Here is a 13,196-nt window from a genome sequence, read left to right as displayed (position 1 = left end):
ATTAAAATGATAATGTCCTATCTGTGGAAGGACACAATTATAGCATCAAGCCATGTCCATAACTTGGGAAATAAATTGAACATGCACTGCAGCTGTTTTCGTGGAGTGGGTGCAGAGTGTTATATAATTGAGCTTTCACCAAAAAATACAAGAGGAAACTGATTCAATAGTTATGAAATTAAGCCCTTACAGATCATTTTTCCGATTGTTTGAATACGTTTGCCCACCATTTTATTTATTTTTAAGAGTTTTCCAACAATGTACCCTCAGTTTGGGATGATAAATTGTTGAATTTAATTGAATGGAAAGAGAAATTCCTGTGGCTTGGAATCATTGCTTCCTTGTTTCAGAATTTCCTAATACCTTCAGGGCAAATTTGGTGATGAATTTCTAAAATAAAGCAATTTCTAGAAAGTTCCATCCAACAAGGTCCAAGTATTTCCTACCCACGGATAGAACATGAATCCCTAGGTTCAGCTGAGTTATCTGGAAAAAGATATCTAACTTCTCAGTTTCCTTGGCTGCAAAAGAGGGATAAATTAATACCTAATTCCAGGGTTCCTGAAGATTAGGTGCAGTAATGATGTAAGCCCTCAGTCAATGCCTGGCACAAACACTCAATATATATTATATTAAATCAGCTGAGTGGCTGTTCTAGTTGAGAATGCTTTTCCTCTCTGACATACAAACTATTGTGTTCTATGGACAAGATAATCCTAAATCCCTTATACTACTATTTTGCAACGTTTTTGATTTTTAGGAGGTGGTAGGTTGGTGTGAAATTATTTCTGGATCAAGGTAAAATACCTGGGCTCTAGTCATAAAGCTGTCACAGGACAGGGGATTTGAATGAGCCATTTTGCTTCCCTGTGTCTCTATTTTCTCATATCTAGAATGAAAATCATGTCCTTGCAAATATCTTTTGAAAAGAAACCATTTAAATAAGAAAATCAAACCAGTGGTAAAATCTCTAACCTGTCTAATGTCCTACAAAGACTAACGGTCCTGACCCACTAATGAAAGATAATTCAGTAATCAATTTCTACAGTTTCTAAACCACTCTCTCCAGTGGTTAAGGACTCATGCTTAGGTGGGGTTAAGCATGCAATAAGTGGACATGGAACTTAGTAACACTAACTGGACCAAAAGTTAACTTAACCATGGCCCCTGAAAATGTCCTTAGAAGTTTCCTAAACCAATGGAAACATGGTTAGATGTACAGAAATGGGCATTGCAGGCAATCTTCTGGCTCTTTCATCACTCTGAAAAGGAAGCAGCATATGTATCACCCCAACCTAATTGTTATTAAAGCTATTTCAGCATATTAGCTGCACAATATAATGAGATAAGCATGAAATATGGAATTCTAGGTTTAGAATTCAAGTACTAGCCCTGCCACTTTCAAATGAATTAAGTGCTCACTTTCCACATTCTAGAATGGGAAAGTAATACATTTCCCATGGGTAAATAATACTCTTTTAGTGTTGCTTTGAAGATTAATTGGCAAAGCACATGTAAAGGCCCTAATCTAATTACAACTCCTAAAAGATAGTCAGTTAATGCTAGTGTTTTTCCTTCTCCTCCAAGATCAGCTGACTCTCGCTGTCCAAATTTATGGAAGAGGAAAAAGAAACAAACTTTGGGATGAAAAATAATTTTCTAAATCAACTTAATTTTGTGTCAGATTTTTAGGCCTGAGAATTATACATCTTTGACCTCCACCTGGTGATTTATAATCAGGGAGAAATGCCTGGTTAGTTGTAGAAACTGTTAAATTTCTAAGGGATGTTATATATATAAGATCTAAATGTCAAATATCTATTTATTCAGAGGCTCTGTTATCTCATTTTTCTATCCTTGACTCCCACTAATAAGTAACTCCTTTTCCAACCCTGATATCCATCTCGTGTTCTAGCAACTCAAGACAAGTCAAGGTTTTACAACACCACCACAGCTAACCCACAGGTGTGTGAGTGAGAAAAAATGATTGTTGTCAAAGCTGCTGAGCTTTGGAGTGGTTTGTTACACAGCAATACTTAACTGATGATACGCTCTGCATAAAGTGTGTCTTCACCTTTACAGTCTCCAATACGTATTTCCTTTCTCAGTTGCCTACTGCCATTAAGGCAATGCCACAGACTTTTGATATGGTACACATTTAAGATACATACTCAAATTTAGTAGTACTACTAAGTGAGGGCTAGCTGCTTTAACAAGGAGACCTCAACATGTAGGATAGTTCAAACCTCTTCAACAGGACTGGGCAGGCAAGCAAGTTGAAGTTGCTTGGTTTTTAAAAGTTTTGAGAGTCATCATTTCATCAAGCCCAGAAGTTGAAAAGCGCATGGAGGATGTATCAGGAGATTTTGTGATCCAAGCCTAGAAGTGGCATACTTCATTTCTGCTCATATTTTATTAGCTACAACTTATTTGTACAGCCACACTAACTACGGAGAAGAACAGGAAATGCATTTTAGTTGAGTGCCAGGAAAAAGAGTATAACGTGCAGTTTTGGTGATCAGCTGGCAATCTCTGCCACACCCCACACAGCCCTTTTCGGAGGTGAGGAAAAGAGCTGATAAGGGCATCCTTTGCTGCTTCACTTAGGGATCTTTTAACTACTGAGATCACTATTGCTGCTGCTGCCGTACCTACTACTGCTCCATTTCCTATTTCATACGACCTTCTGTTGAGTTCTCACTGCCTTCCAGGCACTTAATATGCTTATTTTAGTTATTCCTAATATTACAGATGAAGAAAATTGATTAAAAAAATAAGTAGAAGAGTCAGAGAAAAAACTGTTATGTCACATTCCAACTCATTATATTGTATATCTGAACATAATCAAATTTGTCTTAGATGGTCTCAAGTATTTAAGTGAATGAACTATAGTTCGTCACATACACACACACACACACACACACACACACACACACACACAAATGTTAAAATCCCTGACAGTGGCAATGACAAGCTTGCTTCAGCTAAGGAGACAGGTGATTTTTCATGTTTCTCCTCAAAAAATGTACTGTATGTCTCAAAATTCCTTGGAAACTGGAGGCCATATTACTTATTTCCAAGAGATCAAATTTCAGTAATTTAATCAAAGTTGGTCAATGCAGTAAGAAAAAGAATTCAGTTGAAAAGTGTCTATTGATCCCTTAAAAAGAAACAATTAATGGCTAATATTTGCATTTCTTGTATGTATATAACTATAATTTGAGATATATATTTAATGAGTAAGGCAAAATCACCCAGCTAGTTAGTGTAATCTCATTCAGAATTACACAGTGCTTTGCCTATTTCTAATGATTGGGGAAAACTACTATTCTAAAAATGATTAAAAATATCTTTTTATGGCAGTCATAAAATAGGAAGAAAACAATAACATGATGCAGTTACATGATTATAAAGCTAGAAGAGACCTAAAAACTGTCCGATTCATTCATTTTCAAATTTTAATTTTGTTCTGCTTGGAAGGAATGAGTCCAGATTTTAATCCACTCTATCCTCCTGTTCCTATCATCTCCCACTGTTACATCTAGAGAAGCATAATAGAACATCTAGAACTCACTTGAGAACTATTTGAAACCCCACTGATTTTATTTTACATGTAAGGAAATAAAAAAGTAGACAAAATAGGAGAATGATTGAAAGTCATTCAGACAATCAAAAACTCAAGTGGTATTTTGTTTCCTTTTTCCTCACCTTAAATATTTCATTGAGCTCATCAGTTACTAAGAAAGAACTAATCTTGCAATTCCAATTTCTTTCATTAATTCACTAATTTATGCAAATAGTTATTGGGCAGATATTTATTGAGCATCTACCATGTTATAGGAACTGTGCTAGTTACTGAAAATTCAAAGGTTATCAAAACAGTGCTACAGTCATGAAGGTGTCAGTCTATCGTGGGAAGAGAAATAAGAACTCACTTTAAAACATGGATTAGTTAGATAGAAGAAACTGGAGATTTATGGGGAAGAAAAACCCTTTGGAAACCCAATAAAGCACAGAAAAGATTCTCTGTGGAGAAAGGGAAAGAGACAAAGGAGAAAAATGAGAGGACAAGATGGCAGAGTAGAAGGACCTTGAGCTCACCTCCTCTCATAAGCAGACCAAAATCACAACTAACTGCTGAACAACCATGGATGAAAAAGACTGGAGCCTACCAAAAAATATATTCCACATCCAAAGACATATAGAAGAAAGCACAATGAAAAATAATGAAATGACAAATTCATTGCAAGTCCACGTAAAGAATCAGGAAGGCATCACTGACCAAGTACCATGTTTTAAAAAAAACAGATGACAACCTGGCTTTTCACCATTGACCAATGCATCTGTGGGATAGCAATTTTTCAGAATTTTATGTGTGAAGGCCTCCAAGAAGCACAATCAATTCATGATCCTATATCTGGTCCCAAGAACTGCACAGAACTCCAGCCTGGCTCTGGTTTCTCTTTTTTAGCTTGCAGTATCTTACTGCTATTTCCAAAACAGACAAAGGATCTATTTGGCCTAAGATATTCCTCCTATTTGCAAGCATAAGTTGTGGCTTTGGATTTTCAGTGTCTCCTTTCTCCAGAATTAACCAAAGTTTTATTCATAGAACCTACTTTGTACAGGATGTCTGGAAGTGGCTGGATTTTAGAACATGCTTGGGTCTCTTACTTCCCACATCAATTTGAATTTATAGAGCAGAGCTTCTTTGAAAAGGTAATTCCCTAACCCATTAGACCTACTGTAAGAGGGCAGGAAATGGAGGAGAATAGGGCGGTATGCTTGAGGAGTGGAAGATAGGAAAAAAAGAGAGAGTATACTATTACACTTCACTGTGATGATCCAGCTTCTGGAACAAGGGGTCCAATATATGCCAGACCCTCCATAATCTCACTAAATATGATAAGTCAATTTTTTTTTTAGTGTGGAAGGTTGACAAAGATGGGACGGACAGTGACCTAGAGAGGCACCAGGAGCATCAATGCTGTAGTGCATCCCCATCCATGGAAACATAAGAAGCGTGGAAACAAGCACGCATGCACACACACACACACACACACACACACACATTTACCCGCCTAAACCAAGACAATGGGTAAATAAGCAGTGTAGGATTATGCTGTGAGGGTTTCAAAACTCACATAGAAGAGATATTTTTACTGTATGACGAAATTGAGTCATTTAGGCTCTTTGTCAAGGAAGTGTTTTTAAGAATATTAGTGTAAAGAATGAATTGGAATTAGAGCAAGCAGAAGGGTAAGGGAATTAGTAATATGTAAACATGCAGAAGACTTCGAAGGGTGTTACATAGCTTGTTGTGTAAGTACATGGCTTGTCACTTATTCCTGCTGGCTCACTCTGGCTTCCAAATTGATCAAAATGAAATAATTTAAATTAAGAATGACATGGCCCTTAGCTATTGTTTGAAAATATCTTTCATTGTATTTGGATGACACTAAAGGTCAAATATGTAAGTATGTCATTTTACTTCGGCTTGAAGATTTACCCAAGAGAATGGAAGAGTGGCCTTTCTTCTCTGGCCTTCACCTCTTAAATTCAGGAATTCACAACAGCTTCCTCTATCATATGCCCTGACCGCCTCTGAATTTCTCGTTACTCCTCTGGATCTAGTTCAAGACAATATAATTTGGAGATTTTTTGAATAAAGAAGTGGAGACACCTAAACAAAACTATCATATAATGTCCAATAATCAATTTTATGTCCAAGACCAATTACGGAATGAAGGCAATAGTTTTATATCATTTATTTTGGGGAAATGTTTTATATACTAACTAGGAAATGAACCCAATAATGTAATCATGTTTTCATATGTAAAATTACTAGGATAATCAAAAAAGTAAGCCAAGAAAACAAAGCTTTGTTTGGAATACTATAATTTGGGGTATTTATATTTATGAGATTTGGTGTTGCTGGTCTCACTTTAAAGGTGAAGACTATTAAATAACTATTGGAGATGTAACAAAAGGACATTGAGGCAAATTCCAATCCATAGCGCAGTAAAGATAGAAGAAGGAGGGAGGCTGTAAAACAGAAGGATTAGGCCATAGCCCTTCCTCTACCGCTGCTTATCCTAATACCTTAGGGATCCACCTGCCTGGGCATCAGACAGCGTACCTTTAAGACAATGATAGTCACACCTTACCAGTCCAAAGACAGAGGGCTGAACCAGAATTTCTCTGAGGTCCCTTCCAGTTATAAAACCCAAATCTAAATGCTGGTAAAAACTTAAAGGAGGCAGGTGACTAATAACCTGGGCCTCCATGACAAGTAGAAGTTAGAGTTCTGAAGATTTTCCCATGTTTCTCCCACACTCCCTCTAGGTTGGATCATGAGATGTACTAATTACCAGTCATAGTGGATTGTACTACCCTTGGCCAAATGGTCCAGTTTTGCTGCTCCCAGTAGAATGGTTATGTTATCTCCACCTTATTGAACCCAAGAGTGTCCATGTGATATCCTTTGGCCAAGGAAATGTAAGCAGAAGTGGCTATGATTCCTTCATGAAAGCAATGTTCTCCAAATAGTGAATAACGTAGGACTTAACTGTAGGTGACCAACCTTCCTTGTTTACCCACGTTTTAGAGGTTTCCTGGCATGTGGGACTTTCAGTCCCAAACTGGGATGAGTTTCCACCTTTGTTTTTAAATGATAAAAGCTCCCCAAAGTGCCTGGGTATAATGTTGTCCCATGGCTGCTTAGGATCTCCTGCCCAATACCTTTTTTATCTGCTTCCATACAAACTTAACATTTCTGTGTTCCATTTCCTCCTATTAAAGGTTACTAGAAAATAAATCTGATAAACCTATAATAATCCATATAAGGTCTCTCCTCTCTGACAGCATTGCCAATTTAATAGGCATCTTCAAGACCTTATCTCAAAGACATAAGTAAGTGGAAACATGAAGGTAAGAGATTTTGGAGACTGCAAGAAGATGCTCAATGATCCTCAGTTCATACCATGCACACTGATATGGTGTAGTAAACACAATTCTGGATTTTCATATATTAGATATCGCTTCAAGTCCCCACTCTTCTACATAATAGTTCTGTGACCTTGAGATGGCCACTTAACCTCTTTGAGTTTGGGTCCTCATGTTTTAGAAATGGAGCGAAAATAACATGGAAAGAATTTTGCAAACTCTTAAAAACCTGTAACATAGTATTACTTTGGAGTGCATTTATAAAGACTGACCACATTGCTAAATCATATTCTATTCATTTCCCAAAGTATTTTTTTAAATTTAATGATCATTTCCCTTACCCAAACTCACACCCATGTATAGCAAAAGAAGAATGGGCAGGTAGTATCTACCCTACACCCACAAATACGGACATGATGTCAACTTATACCAGGGTACGGTTCCAACTTGGTCAATAAAACATGGGTAATAATGATTAGAAATGCATATGTGACAGTGTAGAGGGCAGTATGGGTGATAGGGAGGAGTCAGGGTAGTAGAAGGAAAAGCAACTTGTCATTATTCTGAATCTCTGTACTAGAAGGCAAAGAACAAAATACACCAGAACTCCTGGTAAGTGCATTTTCACTTTAAATGGGAGCTGTTAACTCCCCTGTCTGTTAACTCTGCTATCACAAAATACCACAGAATGGGTGCCTTGTAAACTACAAACATTTATTTCTCACAGTTCTAGAGGCTGGAAGTCCCAGATCAAGGTGCCAGCAGATTCAGTATCTTGTGAGAACCCACATCCTGGTTCATAGAGAGCTGTCTTCTCACTGCAACCTCACATGGTGGAAGGAGCGGGAGAACTCTCTGGGACCTCTTTGATAAGACAATTAATCCCATTCATGGGGGATCTACCCTTATTACCCAATCACCTCCCAAAGGCCCTGCTTTCAAATACCATCACGTTGGGCATTAGGTTTCAAAGATGATCCATCTAATTTGCCCCTCCAAACCTATGCCCTGTTTTCTCCTCCCTACTCTGTGCCCTTGTATGAATTACATCAACGGGTGTCTTTGCCCTCTGGCTCCAAATGGAAACATTGGCAGAGACTGGAGGAAGGGAAGTAAGATTAGAGTATTTCCCCCCTGAATGAACCATTTTCTTGAATGGTTGCTGGGGAGTTGACTGTATCCCTCACCTGAAAGTCACAATTCAGGTCAGAGTAGCCTTCTCCACATGACTCATTCCAGGTTCCCATCATCTCTAATTTAAGGCAATGACAGCACTGTGATGTTACTGTCCCAGGGACATTTTGCTATCAACTTGTGGTTTCCCTACACCTTGTTAAACCTTCTTCAAATAAGCCATTTTGAGAACACAATTTATTTCCTACCAACCCTTGAAAGGATTCAAGTACCTCCTCTGTGTCAGATCTACACTTGTAGATATATATGTTCTGTTTATTTTTTAGTATGTAAGAATCATTATTTTAATTTATTTATAGTAACACTTTGTATTAATTATTATGTCATTGAAAGAGAGTCTCTCTCTTGATTCTGCCTTCTTTAATCCTGAAAAGAAATAAATTAGACTTACAAGATCCAGTTGTTCTACAGAACAGAGTCTTGACCAGCCTCTCTGGACACTGGTTTCAATGAAGGCTACCGAAAAGCTTACAAACAGAGTCTCCTGTCCTGTGCTTTCCTGCAAGATAAGTGAAACTGATTGCTGGATAGCTTCCAAAGTGCTGTTTTAAAGGCCTGGATTCTCTCTCATCTTTTAGTCCATTTTCAACTAACACATGTGAACAATCTGAGCCCTGCCAGTGTATTTCCTGGCAGACACAGCATGTGTCACTTTTATTGCTCATTCAGACTTGGGAATTGAATTGAATGCAACAAATGCTTACTAAGCCACAATTTCGTGCAGAAGCACTTTGTTAGGTGCTGTTGAGAGTACAGAACTAAATTATTGTTATCAGGAATTTAGGAAACATTTTTTAAATTGAAACAGTGACTATTAGTTGTTACACAGCTTTATGTTCCAAACTTTTACCAGCGATTTATTCATTGTTTCATTTAATTTTTTCATTTAATTCATTTAAATTTCAGAAAAATCCTGCAAGGGAAGCAATTATTTTTATTTTTATGAATGAAAAACACAGAGGCTCAGAGATGTTAAGTATGTTACCCATGATTACACAGCTAGTAAGTGGAAAAATTAGGATTTGGATCCAGAATTTGGATCCACTGATCCAGGTGAGCCTGGTGCCAAAGCCCATGTTCATCACCATAAACCTAGAAAATGGCACTAGTCTTATTCTGGATTCAAAACAGCTGAGGAAAATGATCTTCCAAAATGTCAGCTGCCCATCGAATCTTACTGCCTTCTCCCTTTGAGCAGCTGACAGAACACAGGCAAATTATACCATAAATGTGTACAATCATGGTTTCTGAGGGGATGGGTTTCCAGGACCCCTGCCGGGATACCAAACTTTGCTGATGCTCAAGTCCCTTACATAAAATGTGTGCAGTACAGGAAGCTGTCTGCTTCTGCGGATTCCGCTTCTGCGGGTTGGGTTCAACTAACTGTAGATGCAAATTCAAACCTCACCTATGCGGAGGGCTGACTGTACTGACTCCTGCAAGGTGAGTCAGGAAAAAAAGGTTGGGAAAGTAGGGGAGCATGTCTCCTCCTAGGTTAAGTCTGCCCAACAATCAAAGGGTTTTTACAGACAGGCTCTCAGACATGGTGAAGTGAAGTGAAGCCTGGAGAAAATACAGGATGCTTTCATCCAAATGGAAAAGCATAGAAATCTCCCAATTATTCAGTCTTATTGTACGCATAGTTGGCTGGTAGACAGAGAATATTAGAGTCTCTTTTCAATGTACTAGGAGGACTGATGAATTAAGGGAAAGTGTAGTGATTTCTTCAGTTAGACAAAGAATCCCTTTTTTGATATGATTAATCATTCACTTCATTAATCTTATTTCAAGATGTTACAAAGAAATGTTTCTTTCTTATTACCACACATTACTAGTGTGCCTTTTCCTGGTTACATACTATACTGGTATGCAACTGTGCCCCAGAAATTTCCTGTTTAAAAAATAGGAGCCTAAAATAGAAGAATTAAATAACTGACACTGTGATAAAGCTAGTGCTCTCTTTCTCTCTCTTTCTCTCTCTGCTCTAGTACAAAAAATTGCTCCTGGGAAAAACCAATTGCTGGTCCCTTCCTACCACAGAAGCCTTGTTGGGTCTGCATTATAATTCAAACAATAAGTGATCTAAGTTCTTTAGAAGAAAAAACTCTCAAAGGGCCCTCTCTTCTGTTCCACTTTTAAAACAGGAAACATATTTTGCTTTTTAGCCAAAATGACCACATCATTTGCATCTTGAGAAGCAAATGAAGTTTTTTCCCAAAGCTGAATATGATTTCTTAAAGGAGCTCTCCATAATTAATGAGTAGAAACAAATGTCTTTGTACAGGCCATCCTTTTTCAAGATGAAATTTGGTTTGAATGGCAGCAGGTGGATGGTGGAGATGGTCAACTGTGCACATGATTCAGAAACAGAAGAGAAGAGAAGTTAGCCTTTAACTTCTGTCTGCTCTTCTTTTCATTCACTTCTTTTGGAGCCGGGAACTTGTCCCAGGGCTTCAAAGTATCAAGCATGGAATAAGTACAGTGGTTGTGTATGTCCTATGGAGTGCAGAATCCAGTGAGCAAGGACAGGCTGGTGACGAATGTTCTGTACAAGTCTTACCATAACACACATTCTAATCCTGCTTCCTAGATTCTGTTAGTGCTCTTTTGCCTGACATGGTGTGAAACAGAGGGTTGATTCAGGACATGAGCTAGTTATATGACTTTGGGTAAGTCCTTTCCCTATGTCATTTCCCCGAATCTCAGGTGTTTCCTTTGTAAATTGGATGAGGTGAGAGTAGACAAACCTTGCTTTTCTCAAACTCTAATATTCCATACACTAAAAAGCAATAGTTTTCATCAGATCCTTCCTCATGGCAAAACAATGTCTTCAGAGGAAGTTTTGAGCTGCCAGTGTAAACATCAGAATCTCTTAGTATGGAACGTAACTGCCATCAGTATGATGTCCGGATCACTGCTGTTCTGGCCCCTGATTTCATATCTTGTTCCATGTGTAGCAATGGCCAAAGTTCATACTTTGGAAGAACTGAGATGTTGACTACCACCCGTGGTGAAGTTTGGCCATTGCATCTGAAACAAAATAAGATGAAGCAATGTACTTGGAAAGCAAGGGTTTACTATAAATTCATTTTGCCAAGTGTGGGGTGCCAACTAAAAATTGTCACTTGCCATTTGCTTCTACAAGGATTAGGTCACTAGCCACTGAAGTCGCTGACCTTCAACACAGCCCGAAAGGAGTTCAGGGTGGAGATCAGGAATGAGGCTCTCTGTGCTCTGGGGGCAACTGGCAGAAGAGGCCTTCAGATAGGTAGATATTTTCAGAAGGTTTTATGAGCCCAATATCTTGCATCTTCTCATATATAGAAAAGCACTAAAATCATAAACGGGGACATCTGCTCCTCTTGACTAGCAGCAACCTTCTCGGGACCAGCAGCAAGCCTTGCCAAAATGTGTGCTTGATTGCACGTAACCCCCTTTACCAAAATCACATATATACTGACCTCCCTGTCACACACACCTTTTCAGAGCAGTTCCTCAGAGCTATCCTAGAGGCTGTCTCCCAGGTTATGGTCCTCATTTTGCCCCAAATAAAACTTAACTCACAACTCTCACATTGTGTACTTTTTTTCAGTCAACAGGGGATAACACTATTTGGAAAAGACTGTAACAGAATTTGGCCAGAATAAACTGTCTTCAATATTTGGACTGGCCTGGTGAGATATATTCTCCAAGACTTTGGTTAGTACAGTTGGACACTACAGCTGTGATGTGTCATCACTGACAAGACGGTTAAGTCAGTTTCGTGTTTCCCAAATATCAGTCATTCATATACCACCTGCAGAAATTTTGTGAATCCATATTTTTACTTAAATTGATCCATTATTTTAATATCATTAATTTATTTAAAACAACTTTTTCACTATTATAAACAGAAAGCCATAAGTAGAAGTAAATCATACAACAAAGAGTAAACAAAACATTGTTACTCAATTTTTAAAATTATAATTAACCAAAAGTTAATTTTTAAAATGAGCACTAAAAAACTCTTTAACAGAGTCTTTAAAACCTGTGTGGGCATACTCTACCAATCGACCTCTTTGGCCTTCCCAACACAGTCTCCTGGTTGTGGACGCCAGCCACAGTGAACATCTTTTAATTTTTCATTATCCTGGCTCTTCTTCATCTGGGTTATCACAGGCTGTTTTCTCTACACGTGAGGCTCTTCCAGATCCCCTTCCTACATTTCTGTTCAATCCTCAGGTTTCAGACTCAGCTAAAGGTCACTTTCTCAAGAAAGATTTTCCTGTCTTTGTGACTAAGACAAATTTTCCTGTATCTGAAATCACGGCGTACCTTTCCTTTGTATGCCTTACTCTGTGGCAATTTTACATTTCTTTTGCATTTCTTTGTTTAATGCATGTCTTGCCCAATAGACTAGCAGTTCCAGGAAGGCAAGTCGGGTTTTGTTCACCCCAGCATCTAGCTTGATACCTGATAAACTGTAGAAATTGGGATTCTTATCCCAGGTCAAGCAACAGTAAAGGGTGGAACATGAGGGACAATCTTATATTTTTCTGGAAAGAGAGAGGCAATTTTCCCCCACGAGAAAGAAACTATTTCCTCAGGTAAGGGGACACAAATGGGAGTGATTCTGGTGTGGGGAGGTTGAATTTCAGTGTCCTCCACATTTCCAAAACCTCTTTGATCTAGTAATTCCAATTGTTGGGATCCCATTCTTTCTCAATTCTTTTCTTTTAATATTTAATTTAATTAATTTATTTATTTATTTTTATTTTTGGCTGCGTCAGGTCTTAGTTGTGGCACGCGTGCTCTTCGTTGCAGCGCACAGGCTTCTCTCTAGTTGAGTTGCGTGGACTCAGCAGTTGTAGCGAACGGGCTTAGTTGCCCCGCAGCATGTGGGATATTAGTCCCCCAACCAGGGATCGAACCCGCATCCCCTGCATTGGAAGGTGGGTTCTTAACCACTGGACCACCAGGGAAGTTCCTCTTTCTCAATTCTTATTTTTACATATAAATACCCTTGTAACTCTGTAAGTTTAACAATTAAAATAGATATGGATCCATTAAGGAAATCT

Source organism: Balaenoptera physalus (assembly GCF_965194825.1).
Source record: "Balaenoptera physalus genome assembly, chromosome: 17".
Lineage (NCBI taxonomy): Eukaryota > Metazoa > Chordata > Mammalia > Artiodactyla > Balaenopteridae > Balaenoptera > Balaenoptera physalus.
This window is presented reverse-complemented; position numbering follows the sequence as displayed.